Here is a 16,704-nt window from a genome sequence, read left to right as displayed (position 1 = left end):
TTTTATTTTTGTGTGTGTGTGCGTGCATGCACACACACACACACACACACACACACACACACACACACACACACACACACGGTGAGCTCTCTAGGCAATCTGCCCAGGGTTCCCCAAGTCCTCACCTTTCCACATTCAGCCCTCCCTCCCCACAAGGGATCATCCTGTGTTCCTGACTCAGCCTAGGAGCCACCTGGGCAGCAGGGGTCAGGGGTGTCCTAGGAGAGGCTTGGAACCCTTGCCGCGCTGGCCCCTCCATTTCTCCCTCTGTCTTCTGCCCCTGCCTGGGGTTCTGCTGAATGCAGCTATTTCTCTGGCTCCTTTTACAGAGAATGTTGCTGCTAATTTTGTGCGCAGCTCTGAGGCAGTGTAATTGGAGGCCAGACACCCTGTCAGCAGTGGGCTCCAGTCCTGAGCTGCCATGCTTCCTGCACTCCTTCCTTCCCTGCTCTTCATTTCAAGCTGCCACCTGTCCCAGGGAGAGGAGACTCCTCCGGGCTCCTCATCCATCCCTCCACTGCTCTGCACACGTACAAAGAAACCCCTGGTGCAATCCAACTCCAGCCTGACTTCAGATGCCCCCCCTCAACAGCCTAATGGTAAATAAACAAGCAAAAGTGACATGGACTCTTAGGGTGGAGGCTAGCCTGTGCTACGTAGCAAACCCTTGTCCCAAACAGCCAAAAATCCATCTAATTCAGAGCTCAAAGGCCACATGAAGACTGCCGTGTTTCATTCACGAAAGTTCTCAACCCCTTGCTTCCTGCCAGATGCCTTCCAGAATCCCCCAAACTAACAATTTATTGACCAGATTAGAGACTTGGGATGAGCAAGTCAGGAGGCGGAATGAACTGCTGGAGGAAGGCAGGGGTGTGCAGAATTAAACAAAAGACTAACAATGACCAAGACACTGAAGCGTTAAAAAACACACCACAAACTCAAAAGCAGGTGCCAAGGGCCATTCAGAAAGGAGCATCTCCACATGACCTGAATTTTCTGATACCCCCAGAAGGAAACCAAGCATGCTCAGAAAAGAGCTGGGGTCCCCAGAGGCTGAATAGAGAGAGAATGTGCAGGTCACAAAATGCCCAACACCGTTCAAGCCCTGCTTGTGCGAGCACAGGGAACACAAAACAGCAGTCAGCCCCATTTAGGGGGATGAGGCAGGGGCCTGCCAGCAGTCAGGGCTAGGAGCCCCAACAGCAGGACCTGAGGGGACCTCGGAACCCCTTGTGAGGCTGGCAGCTCTGCTGTCTACATCAGCTGCTCTCTTGGGAACAGAAGGAAAATCCCTGATTAGAGAGAGTGAGATTCCTGGGTTTCCCTCATGCACTGAGTCCCCCCATCCTGACCCACATGTGTCTCCCTTCATAATTTATGAGGGGAGCTTCACTGGACGCCTCCCTGAGCCATAAATAGCCATCCCTGGCAGATCCCAGGCCGAGCTGAGCACCCAGAGGCTGTGGGGAGGCCATCAAGAAGGCAAACTCCCTGAAGTTAGGGCCCCACCCTCTCCGGAAGCAGAGCCGGCGTGAGCTCACACACATCTCATGCCCCAGCTCTGCCACCTTCTTGGCCACGAGTTTGTGTATCCAGTTTTCTAAATTGAGCTCATATTTGTCTCAAAGAAGTATGTTAGCCATCTGGGCCGATGAGAAGGCGTTTGCTATGAAGCCTGCCCACCAGACTTTGATTCCCCAGGACCCACACTATGGAAGGAGAGAACTGACTCCTGAATGTTGTCCTCTGACCTCCACGTGCATGTGGTTGGTACATACACACCCACACAATAAATAAAAATGCAATAAAAAATTAAAAGGAAATATAGACGCCATCTAGTCACAAGGTAATGAGCACCTCATGTGTGCATGACTCTAAACACACCTCGTGACACTTGTGTTGACCGAGACAATAAATGCTCAGTCCAACATCGAATGCCTGATAGGTCGTGAGGGAATTACAGATGTTAACATCATCCATGATAATTTCCTTACTATGATATGACCCTTCCTTTCTCTCTCCCTCTCCCCAGCACGTCCATCTCCCAATTTGTCTCACTTCTCTCTATGATCCAATTTATCACATTGAAATTAAATTTCCCTCTCCATATCCACCATCCACTCTCACCTGTGAGAACAGCTCTCCGCTTATTAAATTTTGATGGGAGTGAACACCAGGGGGCGCTATGAGTTAGTCATCAGGCTTCCTCTCTGCAGCACCACCTAGAGGAAGACATAAGCATCTGCCCATTGGATCCAGATAGACTCATGAGCTCCTGGACCAAGGATACTGCCGTCCTTCTCCACCCACCATAAGTATGAAAGCAGCCAGGGTGTACTGAGAAGGGTTTGTGTTGGCACATAGTTCATGAATGGTGGGGAGGAGCCGTGTGGTAGCCCTTAGGACAGAGCCATGGGCCAGCTTGGAGTGGAGTGGCTTTGATTGTTACTCCATCCTCACTCTGGTGTGCATAGGGTGGGTAATGTTCTCACACCTGTTCTGGAAATGAGAAAACTGAGCTGCTATTATATTAGGAGGCTAGAGTGACTTGGTGAGTGGAGCTCCACTGTGGCTGACTCCAAAACTCACGCTGTTACTGTGCCATAATGTCCCCCACCCATCTATCCACCCACCCACCCACCCACCCATCCACCCACCCGTCCATCCATCCATCCGTCCATCCATCCATCCATCCATCCATCCATCCATCCATCCATCCATTCGCTCCCTCACTCACTCGCTCAGTTGGCATTTATTCTAAAGCAGGTAACAGTAGATAGAAACAAATCCAGCACATAGACGCCAAGCATCTCAGAACACTGTTGAGGTACACAAATCCACCCTGTGTACAACACACCAGGGAAACACTTGCATACATTCACATGTGCTTACTCATGCATACACACATGCACTCATACACGTGCCTATACATCCATGCAATGGAACTATAAACATACACATGCATGCCACATGCATTCTTTCATACGTGCACAAGGAGGGAGAAGCTAGGAAACCCAGGTTCAGCATCTAGCTTCTCTGGTCCCATTTCCAGTGCAATCCCTTGCACAGGGGAGTGGCAGGCAGCCTTACCGTTTCAGAGAGAGTCTGGGAAAGACAAGGGCTGAAGAAGCCAGGCCCTGGATGCTCTCACCTTCTGGCACTGACCTCCCAGGAGCCCATGGATTCCTCATTTGAACCTGGCTCTAGGTTGTCTTCACAGGAGATGACTCCCAGGCACCAGGTCTCACTGGCTCAGTCATCAGGTCCCTGCTCTGCAGAGGCAGGGAGCAAGCATCTCAAAGGTCAGAGTCCCAGGCTGGTGGTAAAGCTATTTCCTCTCAGCTCTAAACCTGCCTCCTGTTCTCTGCTTTCCTTGTCTATAAAGGACACTCGGCTAGACCCTCAAATAACTGAGGGCTCCATAAATATTTGAGGAGGGAAGTGGAGGAAGAAGGGATGTCGTATCCATCGCTGACAGGACAATTTGAACTTGTTCCAAACTGCGCCGGAGCTCTTCTCCAATGTGGCAGAGAATGCTGCCCCCTTCAACCCGCTCTCTCCCATCTCCTTTACTCAAAAAGGCTGGGAGCATCAAGTAGACCCTTGGCCACCCAGCTACAAGTACTATTTCCCAGATGAGCTAGTTTGATGTTTCCGTACTGTAATGAAACACTAGAGGCTGGTGAGTTGATGAAGAAAAGGAGCTGATTTAGTTTATGGTTTGGGGAGCTGGAAATCCGAATGGCTGCCTCACACCCCAGTGGATGACACCACAGGGTGCGTGTGACAAGGTGTTCACATGGAGAGACAGGAAGCTGGAGCTGGACTCAGGAGTCAGGATCCAGGTAGAAGAACTGAAAGCCATCTTGGGGTGGGTCCCATTGGAACCACTTTAATCCCTTCCTAGGGTGTGGCCCTCAGAGAAGTAAGGAGCCTGAGCCCAGCTTCTTAAACTGTGGGTCATGACCCCACGTGATTCCACTCCCCTTCCATGTGGGGTCACATGACTAAATGTGGAAATCACACAGGCAAAAAAAAAAAAAAATTCCCCAGTAAAAAGTTTCTGCTAATTTGTTTTAATCTTTAATAAATTGTAAACTTTTATGTCGACCGAGGAATTGTTTTTAAATAAAATGTTATTGTCAGCATATATTTGTTTTGTGAACCTGTTTATACACCTATATACCTAGGGTCCTGTATAAATGTATTAGGTGTGAAGAGGCTGTGAGTGAATCATTTCAGAGGCCCTGTACTGGGTCACCTTGAAAAAATTCCGCCACCACCTCTCATGTTCCAACACAGAAATCCTTGGGTGACAAACCACATCTAAAGCATGTCACCAACCTGTCTCAAAGCTACGTGGGAAAAGGGTACCATAGGCTGGCCAGTGCCCTGGAAAGGGAGGCCAGGGGTACGTGTTTGTTAATGGAACACAGCACACCCTCCATCTCCCTTCTCCCCTCCCACCTCCTGGAAAATGGCCGAGTGACAGCGAACTCCAGTTTATGACCCTGTTCCATTCGGATTGTCAGTGAGGAAGAGGGAATTGTCACAGCGCTCTGTTCAGTGACAGCAGAGGGCTGGCAGCCATTTTTCAGGAAAGGCTAGATAGTAAACACTCCAGACTTTGCGGGGTGCTGAATTCTGTTGTCATAGCATGAAAACAATTGTAAACAGTGAATCTCTGACAGTCCTCCAGCAGCCCGGGTGCAGCCTTTGCTCTGTATTTATGGAACCCAGAGTCAAGAGGAAGAGCCAGGGCTTCTGGGTGAGGAAGAGTCAGGGCTTCTGGGTGAGGAAGAGTCAGGGCTTCTGGGTGAGGAAGAGCCAGGGCTTCTGGGTGAGGAAGAGCCAGGGCTTCTGGGTGAGGAAGATGCAGCCAGGGCTTCTGGGTGAGGAAGATGCAGCCAGGGCTTCTGGGTGGGGAGCTCTGGGGAGAACTAGGAAGATTTGTCCTCAGGGGGAGGAGACAGAGTGCTGCCCCAGAGACACCTCTTGCCTGGGTGTGATCAAGGCTGTTTCCTGCTGCCATTTCAATGCCTCCATCCCCCAACCCTGCAATCCAGAGGTGCCCTTCCCTCCTGTGGACTGAGATGCAGGACAGCACATTTGGGGCAAGTCATGCGTCACACTGATCTTTAAATCTTTAGTGTCCAAACAGGGTCCACATATGTGTGGGGGGGAAAGAAAAGGAAAGAGAAGGGAGATAGAGAGGAGGCATGCAGATGGCCAGAAAAAAATGAGCACTGAGCTCCAGCCCCAACAGCGCCTCCTGCAGGGACTGCGGCCACGTCTACCTCTTGATGGGTTCCATCCTGGGTCTTCAGGGCAAAGCTGTCCCTGGTCAGGCCCACGCTGTGGCAGTGACTGCTGGACCGCCAAGCCTCTCCCTGCCCACCCCACTCCCCCAGCCTCCTGGAACTGTGTCCTCAACTTACGGCTCACCTTCCCATCACGAGGGCCAGACTTTTCTTTACTGGTCTCTCAGTCCCTTGTCCAAGGATACACTACTTTCACCAGTGACCTGCTGTCCCCAAAGCCCCTGTCCCAGCTAAGCTCTCTGCTGGGGTCACAGTTTTAACCCTGCCTGAGCCCCTTCCACCCCCCTGCCCCACGGTTGGGGCTCCTTCCCAGGGCGCTCTACAACCCTGCCTTGACTGCCTTCTTGCCACTTGCTCTCTCTGGGTGTGTGTCATCTCCCGTGGGCTGGCAGTCTCTCCCTGAGCCAGACCCATGTGTCACCCTCCCTGGCCCCCTCTTGTCCCCGTTGTCCAGCATTCTATCTCTAAATAGCTTCTCCCCTGCGCGAATTCCCTGCTCACCAGGCATCACCTTGGCTCCTCCCTGCCCCTCCTACACAGTCTGTTAGGAGTGCACCTGGCCTCCTTTAGGGCCTTGCAGCCCTGTCCCAGATCACACTGCCCTCCTCCATCTGTGGATGATGTCAAGGGCTGCCCCCCAGGGTCTTCCTGTCCCAGGCCTCCCATCCCTCCGGCCTCTCCATGGGCGGGAAGAATCAACCCTGTTCTAACCGAGCCAAGCTCTAGTCTGCCCCCCTCCCCTCTTCCCCTCCCAGAGCAAGCCCTGGAGTGTCTCCATGCTGTGCATGGAAAAACACCAACTCTGCCCTAAGGAAATAAGCTAATAATTTATTCTCCGTCAAAGATGAACGGCCGTGTCAGGGGAACATAGATCCGAGTTACCCTGAATGACATGTTCTGAGTGGAAAAGGTCACATGGGCTTTGATCGTCACAGGAAAGAAAGTCATAAATCAATGTGTTTATAAAATGCAGAGGTCTGGACATCAGATAGGCAGCTGCAGCATGGCGGGGCAGGGGTCTCCCGGGTTTAGACCACAGCCTCAGCTTTAGTGTTGGTGGAAGCTAGAGGTATGTCCCGTTTATCTACATTCTGAGTTGTACAAAAAACTCTGCCGGGCTTGCCTGTAACCTCAGGACTCGGGAAGTGTAGACAGGAGGACCAGGAGTTCAGTGTCCACTTCAGCTACCTAGTGAGTTCCAGGTCAGGCAGGGCTATATGAGACCCTGTATCAAAAAAAAAAAAAATGCAGATGCAGATAGGTAATGTCTACTGAAAGTAGCTACAGAAAGAGCTGGTGAGATGCCTTAGTGGGCAAAAACACTTGCTTCAAGGCCGGATGACCTGAGTTGGATTTGCAGGACCCACATGGAGGAAGGAGAGAACTGACTCCCTCAATTTGTCCTCTGACCTCCATACGCATGCTGTGGTACATGCACACACAGAGACGTATGTCAATAAACACATGCAATATTTATCTTTAAAAGATGGCTAGGATGATTCTGCTGACTCTTCATTGGTCCCTTCTGTCCATCATCACTGTCATGGTGTTCTGGGCGGCCGTTTGCTCCCTCCTAGAATTCTCTCTGGCCACCGGCTCTGCCACTGCTCCTATGGTTTCTTTCCATTGATTTATCAATATTTGCGGCAGAAATGCAGGTGCTCGATTTACAACAACAAAAAGCATATTGATTAGCCCTCTCCTCCCTTCCCACACCCAGAGAAACCCATCCCCCTTCCATCCTAAAACCTGGCTACAGTCACACAGGGCAAATGACTCCGGGTTAGTGATGGGAAGAAGAAAACCCTCTGTGAGTAACAGGGCAGTGTGGGAGGTGGTGGGCCGGACCCCTAGGCCCCCATCTTTATAGCTGACACTAGCCTTCTGGTGGACTCCCACAGGTGAGGGTCACATAGGGTGGAGCTGTTTATTCATCTTGCCTTTGTGAAGGTCAAGAGGCACCCTGACCCTGTGAATAAGCAAGACATTATAACATGATCGACGATAATAACAATTAGCCTTTGATTCCTGTCTGCTTTTGGTTATGACCAATTTTTACTCCATATTTCTCTGGCCGTCACTCCAGGTGTGAGCTTTCTGGTGTCACTGGGACTAGTGTGTGTGGTGGGGGAAGGGAGCATGGGGACCAGAGGGGGAGGGTGGGGGAGAGCATGTAATGTGCTCCTGGCTTCCTGGGCATGAAGGGGAATTAAGAAAAAAAAAAGAAAGAAAGAAACAAAGTCAGGAGACCCTAACTCCTGCTGGGAAGGTGTTTCCTGCGCTCCTCAGTGGGTTTCACTGTTTGGTTGTCTGCACGATTCTTTGGTTCTGAACAGAAGCTGACACTGTCATTTCATCTATTATTATTTATTTATTTATTTAAAAACTGTATGTCTTCTCTTTCTGTAAATGAGAATCCAGTGCTCTCCCACGCCTAACACCCTCCTCCCCACCCCCCTCCCAAGATGTTTAATATCATGACTTTTGGTTACAATGGTCTGGTGTTCATTTGCATGACTACGTAAATTATTGGTTTAAGTGTCATTGTGTGTATTAAGGTGGTTTTCCCCTCCTGAGAAACTTTGGTTTTTCCATGAATCTAGTATTGCTTTGACTTGTTCATCGGACGGTTAGCCTGCTCTTTCTCTGCCTCATGGTTGTTGCTTCAATAGCTGCGTTCTCTCTCAGCTGTTGCTCCAACACCCGGCCAGCCTGCCTGCTGCCACACTCCCAGCCAGGATGGCGTCTTAGTCACGTTTCTATAGCTGTGAAGAGACACCACGACCAAGGCAACTTTTGAAAGACAGCATTTAATTAGGGGCTCGATTATGGTTTCAGAGGGTGTGTCTGTGTCCCATCACGGTGGGAAACAGCAGGCAGGCAGGCAGGTGGACAGGCAGGCAAGTGGACGGGCAAGCAGGCATGACACTGAGGTAGCAGCCGAAAGCCTACATCTTATCCCCAACTTGGAAGCAGAGAGCAAGACTGGGTGCCCAGTGGGATTTTGAAATTTTAGAGTCCAACCCCCTCCCCCACCCCCTGCAGTGACACACACACCCCTCCAACAAGGCCACACCCCCTAATCCTTCCCAAAATAATTCCACAAACTCGGGACCAAGCATTCAAATGGGGGCCATTCACATTCAATCCATCACAGTGGTCATGGAGTCTACTCCCCCCTGGAACCGTGAACCCCCAATTCAATGCTTTCTTATAAGTTTCCTTAGTCATGGTGTCTCTTCACAGCAATAGAACAGTAACTAGGACAGTCATAGAGGTGACAAGGACCATTCAGGGACTCAGGTTCCCTTCTTCTCATTTCTGAGTGCCCTCTGCTTCCTGGGGACTCCTGGCCTGGTCCCTAGAGTCTCATCTCGGGGAGGAGCTAGGTGCAAGCACCAGGTTGGCCGGGGGTGTGGGGGGAGGTGGGGGGGGGCTTTGACATCACTCACTCAGTACTACTGTGGGCAGAATAGACAGACAGGGTGGACTACTCACAAGTAGATGGAGACTTGCCAGGACTGCCAGTGATGCAGCACTACCCTCCCCCAGCTGCGACTCTGTGAAAGACCCGCTTACCCACCCCCTGTCACATTTCAGACTCTACCACACTTTCAGAGACGGACACCCCGAGGAATATGGAGAAACAGACACACAGAGCCTTTTCCCTTGAAGGCTGGCAGACGAGGCAGATGAGGCTCAGTCTCAGAGAGATAATGTTCTTCGCTGTTCAAAGTCCCACACGGCCCGGGGCTTCTGGATCAACAGCCCTGGAGTCGGCGTCTTCACTGAAGAGTCGTCTATGTTGCTCCAGTTAGCCTTGAGCTGCTGGGCTCAAACAATCCTCCTGCCTCAGCGTCCCGAGCGACCGTGACCAAGGGTGCACACTGAAGTATTTTCAATGGCACTAGACTGCTGTCTCAAAGGCAGGCCCACTTTGCAAGCTGATTTGGAGGTGTCTGGTGGAGTCACTGTATATAAGCCCCTCTGTTGCTTTTTCTTGCTGTTGTTTGGGGACTTGGGGTTTTGAGTGTTGATTACCATACTAGAGATTCAACTGGGACCCTTCACATGCCAGATGAGCTTTCTGCCGCAGAATTACAGCCAGGGCCTTCTTTTTGATTTTTTATTTTTTTTAAGATAAGGTCTCTGTCTTTTTAACGCAAGCAGGCCCTGGGTTACAATCCTCCTGCCTCAGTCTCTCCGTGATTCCGGACCTGTACCCCCCCGCCCCGCCCCCAGTCCTTGCCTTGACCTTTGTTTAGGTTCCAAGCTCGGTGTCCCCATTCTGAGGGTTAGGGTCACAGGAGCAAAAGATCTTTAGGCAAAAGCGTGGGGCCAGATGGGTGTTCACAGTGCCATGTGGGGAGGGAAGCTTTCCAAGCCCTGGGGACAAACTCTGGGGAAAAAAAAAAAACGGGTCACACATTTTCTGAACCCTGCTAAAGTTTCAAAATAAAAGTCTCCCAAAAGCAATAGGCTAGAGATGGATAACCTGCACAGGCAGGGTGGGGCATAGGAACTTGGAGAGGGAGGAGGCTGAGGCCTGGGGTGAGAAGGGACTTTCTGGGGAGGAAGGCAAAGCTGTACTGGTGGGTTAAAAACACTCTCACTTCTGGGTGACATACTGACACAGCCTCCTCCCAGACCCCAAGGGCCCTCTCCAGCTCTGCAAGGGTTAACGTCTGGCCCATCAGCAGGCCTCTGGACATGGCCTGCTGACCACACAGTTGTGCTTAAGGATTTTGAATGTGACTCATGGAAAGAGTCGCGACATTAGCAGGCATGGACTCCAGTGTGGCTCAGAGCATTCGCTTCTGTACACGGCCTCACTGATGCACACCCAGAAAAGCTCTACAGATCCTGGTGTGTGCCACACCCTGAGACAGGGCCTGGGTTGGTGGTGGGTCAGGCAAGCAGCAGGTACAGCTCCAAGTCAGGGCCTAGGAGATGTCGTAGAGCATTGAAAATGAAACAGGAGAGGAGAAACAGGAGAGGAGAGGGTACCGGTCACTTCGAGCAGGTTCGGGAAGGTCTCCTAAGTGGCACTGGGGAGTCTGGCCTCTAGAGAAGCAGGGCTTGCAGCATTTGTGAAATGCTAAGGTCCTGTGATCTTGTTTCCGTGTTGAAAACCTGGAAGAGGGTAGTGAGAGATGGGAGACGGCTGAGCGGGTAAAACCCTTGCTGTGTAGCCCCGAGGACCTGGATTCAGGACCCCAGCACCCACGTGAAAGCCAGGTGTGGCTGTATTGGGCAGGGGGCAGAGACAGGTAGGTCCCCTGGGGGCCTCACTGGCCAGCCAGTCTTGGCGAAGTACAAAAAAAACCCAAAACCCAAAAAACAAACAAACAAACAAACAAAACCACATAAAACAAAAAAGCTGAAATCCATGAAAAAGAAAACGTATGGGGGTATAATTCCAACTTCAGGGCAATTGACCAAAACAATGAGTTGAAATGAAATAGAAAAGCCTTGAGTTATCTTGTAATGCGGCTTGGTCGCTTTGTCCGTCTGTGATGAATTTGTGTCTCCTGAGGCATCCCAGGCTGGCCTTGGCCTTCGGAGCGCAGGGATTTCAGGGCGGTCGAACCATGTCTGGGTTTTTCCTGCTGACAAGGGACGCTGTTGGCGTGGTCTGGTCTTTCACTGGTGGACACTGGAAGCGTTCGGCTTATTTGTTCTGTTACCACAGTATTCTCAGGGTTGGGTGTGGAGGCATACATTTGCCATCCCGGCACTCGGGAGGAACATGAGTTCAAGGCCAGCAGGAGCCACATAGTAAGATCCTATCTCAAAATGAGAAAAAGAAAGGAAGAAAACTCTTAGGGTAAGCACAGATGAGTCGTCGTTAGGTCAAAAGGTGTGTGCATTTTAATTAGCTACAAGTGACCAAACTTTGCTCCTTAAGTGAACTTTCTTGGCTGCTCCTCCTTGCTATCACTTTTGGTCATCACTTTTATTTATTTATATATATATATATATATTTTAAATCTGATAAGTTCAGGTCCCGACTTCGGTTTTGTGCTTCTTTGGAGAGAGGTGAGGCTGAGCAGAGTCTGAAGCATGCCCTGCCTGCTCCTCTCCCCTGCCACCTTCCTGTCTGTGGCCCGGAACCCTTTCCTGCCAGCTCTCCCATCTCCACCTCTACGAGCTCAGTGTAAAGCTGTGTGCTGGTTATGTCTCCATGGCACGTGGTGAAGGCCTTTTATTCCCATTCTCTTGATTGCTTGTGAGTGTCATCCTTACCTCCCCCCTCCCCCTGCAGAACTTCCTCATTGTCCCACAGTAGCTGGTCCACCTATTTATTTCTCGTTTCTCAGCAGCCTGGTGGCTGAGGAGGCTCCTTGTCAGCAGGTTAGAGGCGGGTGCCCGCTCAGCCACTGGCTGTGCCCTGCGGCCCCGCGCCACCCCCATGCTGCCCCTCGGAAGACTCAGCAGACCTGCTCCTTGGCCTGCCGACTCAACCAAGAGGGATACTGGCTCTCCTTTCACGGCCAACTCCGGCTTTGGTCCTCTCTGGACACCCAGGTCCTTTTAAGGAGTTATGCATCTTATACGTTCCTTAATCCCCCGACTAAATTTACCAGCTGTCTCTTGCAGCCAAGACATTGGCTAAATTAAACTCCACGGTGGTGGACACGGTGTATCAGATGCGACTCTGTGAGCTGTGGCGGGGGCAGCCACCCCCCCTGCCTGTCCTGAGGCCTGGAGGTCAAAGCGCCTAAGGGGGCCTCTCTCTTCCCTCCAAAGTACCATGTCCCACTAGCTACCAGAGCACGGCTATTTTTTTCTTTTTTAAATACAATATTTTTACCAATTCTTTCATACAAGGAATTTTGATCACATTCATCGCGCTCCGTAGCGCTGACCGCTGCTCCCAGATCCACCCCTCCACCTCCCACTCCCTCCCAACTTCACGTTTTCTCTCTCTTTTTTAAATGACCCACTGAGTGGTGTTATGTGCTGCCCATAAACTCATGGGGGTGTGGCCATCCACTGGAGTGTGGCTAACCTGAGAGGTCACACTCTTAAAGAAAACTGACCCCCCCCCACACACACACACAAGAAGCTGTCATTAACTCAACTAGAGGTAGGGACTCAGGATCTCTCACCCCCTCCATGCTGGAGTGCTGACTGGCTTGCTCTTGTGTGGGCAAACACAGCTACTGTGAGCTCATGACTGCAGTGGTCCTGTTATGTCCAGAAGACACTCTTTCAGTCTGGCCCTCCCTGCCCTCAGGCCCTTACCATCTTTCATGCAGGTCACAATTTCTATTGAGAGACTCCCTTTATCGCAAAGGCTTATCCATTTATCCAAAACTTTTTTTAACTTATTTTTTTAAAGGTTTAAAAAAATTTTTTTTGCATGTATGAGTGCTCACATGTCTGTCTGTGTACCAGGTGTGTGCCTGGTGCCCAAGGAGACCAGAAGAAGGTGTTGGATCCCCTCAAATTGGAGTTGATTATAAGCCACCTGACATGGGTACTGGGAGTTGAACCCAGGTCTTTTGTTTCTGAAAAAGCAGCAAGTGCTCTTAACTGCTGAGCCATCTTGCAGCTCACCTCCAATAACTCTTTATGGATGCCCCTATTTTCCAGGCAGCTTCCTGGGGGTGCAAGAACACTTGTGATTTCGTGTCAGTGATGCCCAAGTGAGTGGGAACCCCATACTTGATTGCAGGAGAGCCTTCAACAGAGAAAGGAGGGGATGGTAGGGGCCATGTTCCACTGATGTGGCTGGAGATGCCTCTCTGATGAAGTGACTTGTGTGCAGCAGGAGCCATGGGTGACCGGAAGAAGGTTCCAGATGCAGAAAGCAGTGGGGTTGTAGGATCTGAGTGAGGAACACAGAATGACCACACATAGTGTGTCTCAGGCCGGTGGGACCTCCTACAGCTACCCTCTGGTGGGAGCCAACTGGTGCCCTAAGGAGTTAGGATTCTCTTCCACACACAGTGGGAAATGAGAGGAGGGGTGAGACCCAAGAGATGAGCCATCTCACTTCCATGGTAAGCAACTTCCCTGTGTTCTGACCTCAGCAGCAACTGGATACAGAAAAGTCAGCCATGGACTTGAGGGACGAGAGGGACGATGAGGCTGTTAACAGGTTCTGGACCCAGCTCCTGGCAATTGTCTCAGCAGCAGAGCCACATGCATGTTGCCGCTGCTGCTATCCTTTAGAGGGATGCTAAGGGCCCTGTCTGCTCTGGGCCTAGTGTCACCTTGCAGCAAGTTCCAACATTTGTCCCTTTCATCTGAAGGGAGGGAGCCCCTCTGTCACATCTAGAATCTAGACACACAGTCTCAGTAAGCTCTTTGAGCACACACCTGTGACCCAGTGTCCCAGTGCTAGGCCACAGTAACCTGGTTTGGCTTCTAAAGACCAGCCCGGGAAGATGCCACATACCAGATCTGGCCCTCCACACAAGGCTCCAGAGTGGAACTGCCCACTCCTCCAGAACTGAACCAAAGGCATAGCCCAGGCTCTGTCCTGGCCAGTTAGGCAGTACATGCAGAATAATAGGTGCTACCCCCAAACACCCCCTCCTCCTCTGGTCCAAGAAATTAGAGGCATAAAGGATGTGAGTGACAAAGGATGAAAATGTAAATAGCTAAAGCTCGGGGGCGGGCGGGGGGTGGGGAGGTAGGGACAGTTGTGGTGGTGATACCTACCAGTAAATCCGTGGTCCAGTGGAAAAGTCAAGGCTGCTGCTGCTGCTGCTGCTGCTCACAGAGCTGCAGAAATCTTTTAAATGAAAACGCACTTCCAGAGAGAGCGGAGCATCCCCATGCTGCTTGCTCAGCAACTTCATCGTGTTCATTCTTAGGAAGAGAGGACAGGAGAGCAGAGCCCGCAGCAGACTGAGTGTGAGCTGTGGGGCTTCTGAGCACATCAAAGAGGGAAGGAAGCATGGATGGGGCAAGGGGAGGGGTACAAAACATCTCCGGGCAGAGGAGCCTGGCTGCTGGGGAATAGACATCAGGCTAAGTGCGCAGATGTCCTCTGGCATAAGATATTCTTTCTGATCACACACACCCTCAAAATCCTGCTGGGGAGTAACACTTGCAAATGGTAGATCTGGTACAGGAGAGGAGCACCATGGCGGGCGGCAGCTTTGATGGTAACAAAGAGAGGTGAGCATCGCAGGGCTCAGTGGTACCCTTTCCTCTTGTCCTTTGAAAGCTAACCCCCTCCCCCAATTCCCATCTGAGAACTTTGAGTCTCTCACACTGTAGGTTGAACTAGGCTTTTTGACCAGATAGCCAGAGAAACCTAGGGAGGAAAGAGAAGAAAAAGATGAAGGGAAGAAGCGGACCCCTTGAGCACTGTTGGGAACTATGGCCATCATGGAAGACAGCACTGAGGCCTCCCAAAAATTTAGTACTGGAACTGTCATATGAGGAGACCACCCACTAGTGAGTACACAGCAAAGGAAGTAGTCAGTGTGTTGAAGGGATATTTGCATTCTCACACCCATGGCTGCATTAACTAGGAGTGCCAGGATACAGCACCAACCTGAGCCTGTGGATGGATGAGGACACACAGTGGGGATCAGCCTATGGAGAGTAGCAAGGAGAGTGGTTACTGGGAGCTGGGTGGGCTAGCAGGCTGGGAGTGGTCACTAGGTACAAGGTGACAAAGGAAAGTCCTCTGGGGCGTACCTCACGGCAGGCTGGCTGTGGCTAACACCACTGTGTGGTAGCTTTCAAATCAGTTAGAGGAGAGGGCTTTTAATTTTCATCTCAAAGAGATGAGTGTAGGAAGATGTATTACTTGCTTTTCTATTGCTGCGAAAACGTGTCATTGGGCTTATGGTTCCAGAGGGTTAGAATTCGTGATGGCGGGGTGAAGGCATGGTGGAGGGAACAGCTGAGAGCTCACGTCATGAACCACAAACACGAGCCAGAGAGCCACTGGGAGTGGTACATGGCTTTTGAAACCTTAGAGCCCACCCCCAGGGACACACCACCCCCTAATCCTTCCCAAATAGTTCCACCAGCCGGGGACCAACATATGATCCTGCCAGGGGCTGGTGACTGTAATTCAGACACCACAGAGGGAAATATTGCATGCCCTTACCAACAGCTACAGATGATCAACACCCACTAAAGCATCACCCATGCCCCAGGAAGTTACACATTTATTATGAATCAATAAAATACAAAGTAAACTATATGTGTAAGATAGTACATGCCTGTGACCCCTGAGCACTCAGAAGGAAGAGGCAGGGATCTCTGGAGCAAGCTGGCTAGCCAGGCTCGCGGACCCTGGCTCAGCTGAGAGACCTTGCCTCGTTGAACACGGTGGAGAGTGACTGAGGAACACCCCTCCACACAGATGTGCACACTCATGTAGCTACACACACGCAAACTCACAGACACGCACTACACACATGTAGGGGGAAAACAAGCCAGTTGTGTCCACATGCCCTTGCAATCCCTGTACGGGGAGGCAGAGACAGGCAGGTTCTCCGGGGGCTCTGCTAGCCTGCTTCACAGGCCCCGAAGAACTCCACCCACTTCGCTCCACCGCTCCATGGTGCCCTCCTCCAGGGTCAGTTGTTGAGCTGTCTGGTAACAGCAGGTGCCAGAGTGAGTCACAGAAGATGCCTCAGCAGAAAGAGATCTAGGAGATTAGTAAAACTGAGTATTCCAGCTATCCTCTTCCCTTGGAGAGAATCCTGCTGTTGGGGAAGCTTCCTTACCTTTTATTTTCCCATGCTGCATTACATGTTTATTTGGCCTCGAGGCTGGGTCCATCAGCACCTACACTCTGACAAGGAGCTATTTCCACCTGAATGTGAGCTGAAGGTGTAAGACAGGAGCTGCCAAGTGCTCCTGTGTTTCCAGGTGAGAGTCCAGATGCATCAGTTTCTGAGAGTCTGATAGTGCACGCATCAGGTTTCATGGTCACTGAGAACTTGAAAGTTGAAGATAGTTACATAGAGGAGGTTTTTAAAGGGCCAGGCGTGACCCCAACCCCAAAAAGAAATTGTTGGGATATATCTTAGCTATGCACAGGGAAAAATTCTTTCCTAGGTGAATGACTATCCTCTTCCTCCTTCTTCATGTGTGTGTGTATGTGCACACATGTGTACTGTTCATGGTGCACATATGCACATCTAAGAGTCAAGTCTCCTTCCATCTTGTGAAGGAGCCTTTCTGTTATGTTTCTTCTATGCTGCACACTCCAGGATACTTGGCTTAAGAACTTCTAGGCCCTCCAACCAACCTGAATGTTTTTTCATGGGTTCTGAGATGAAAGGCAGACTGCTAGCCTTGTGCAGCAAACACATTTACTCTCTAAGCTTTTCATCAGCCCTGTGATGTATTATTTCTAATGGGTCTTGGGTTGGATAGTTAGTTCTTCATTCCATGCAGT

Source organism: Peromyscus californicus, unplaced genomic scaffold (assembly GCF_007827085.1).
Source record: "Peromyscus californicus insignis strain IS unplaced genomic scaffold, ASM782708v3 Scaffold_20__1_contigs__length_68692818, whole genome shotgun sequence".
In the NCBI taxonomy this organism is placed as follows: Eukaryota; Metazoa; Chordata; class Mammalia; order Rodentia; family Cricetidae; genus Peromyscus; species Peromyscus californicus.
Note: the sequence above shows the minus strand (reverse complement) of the source record.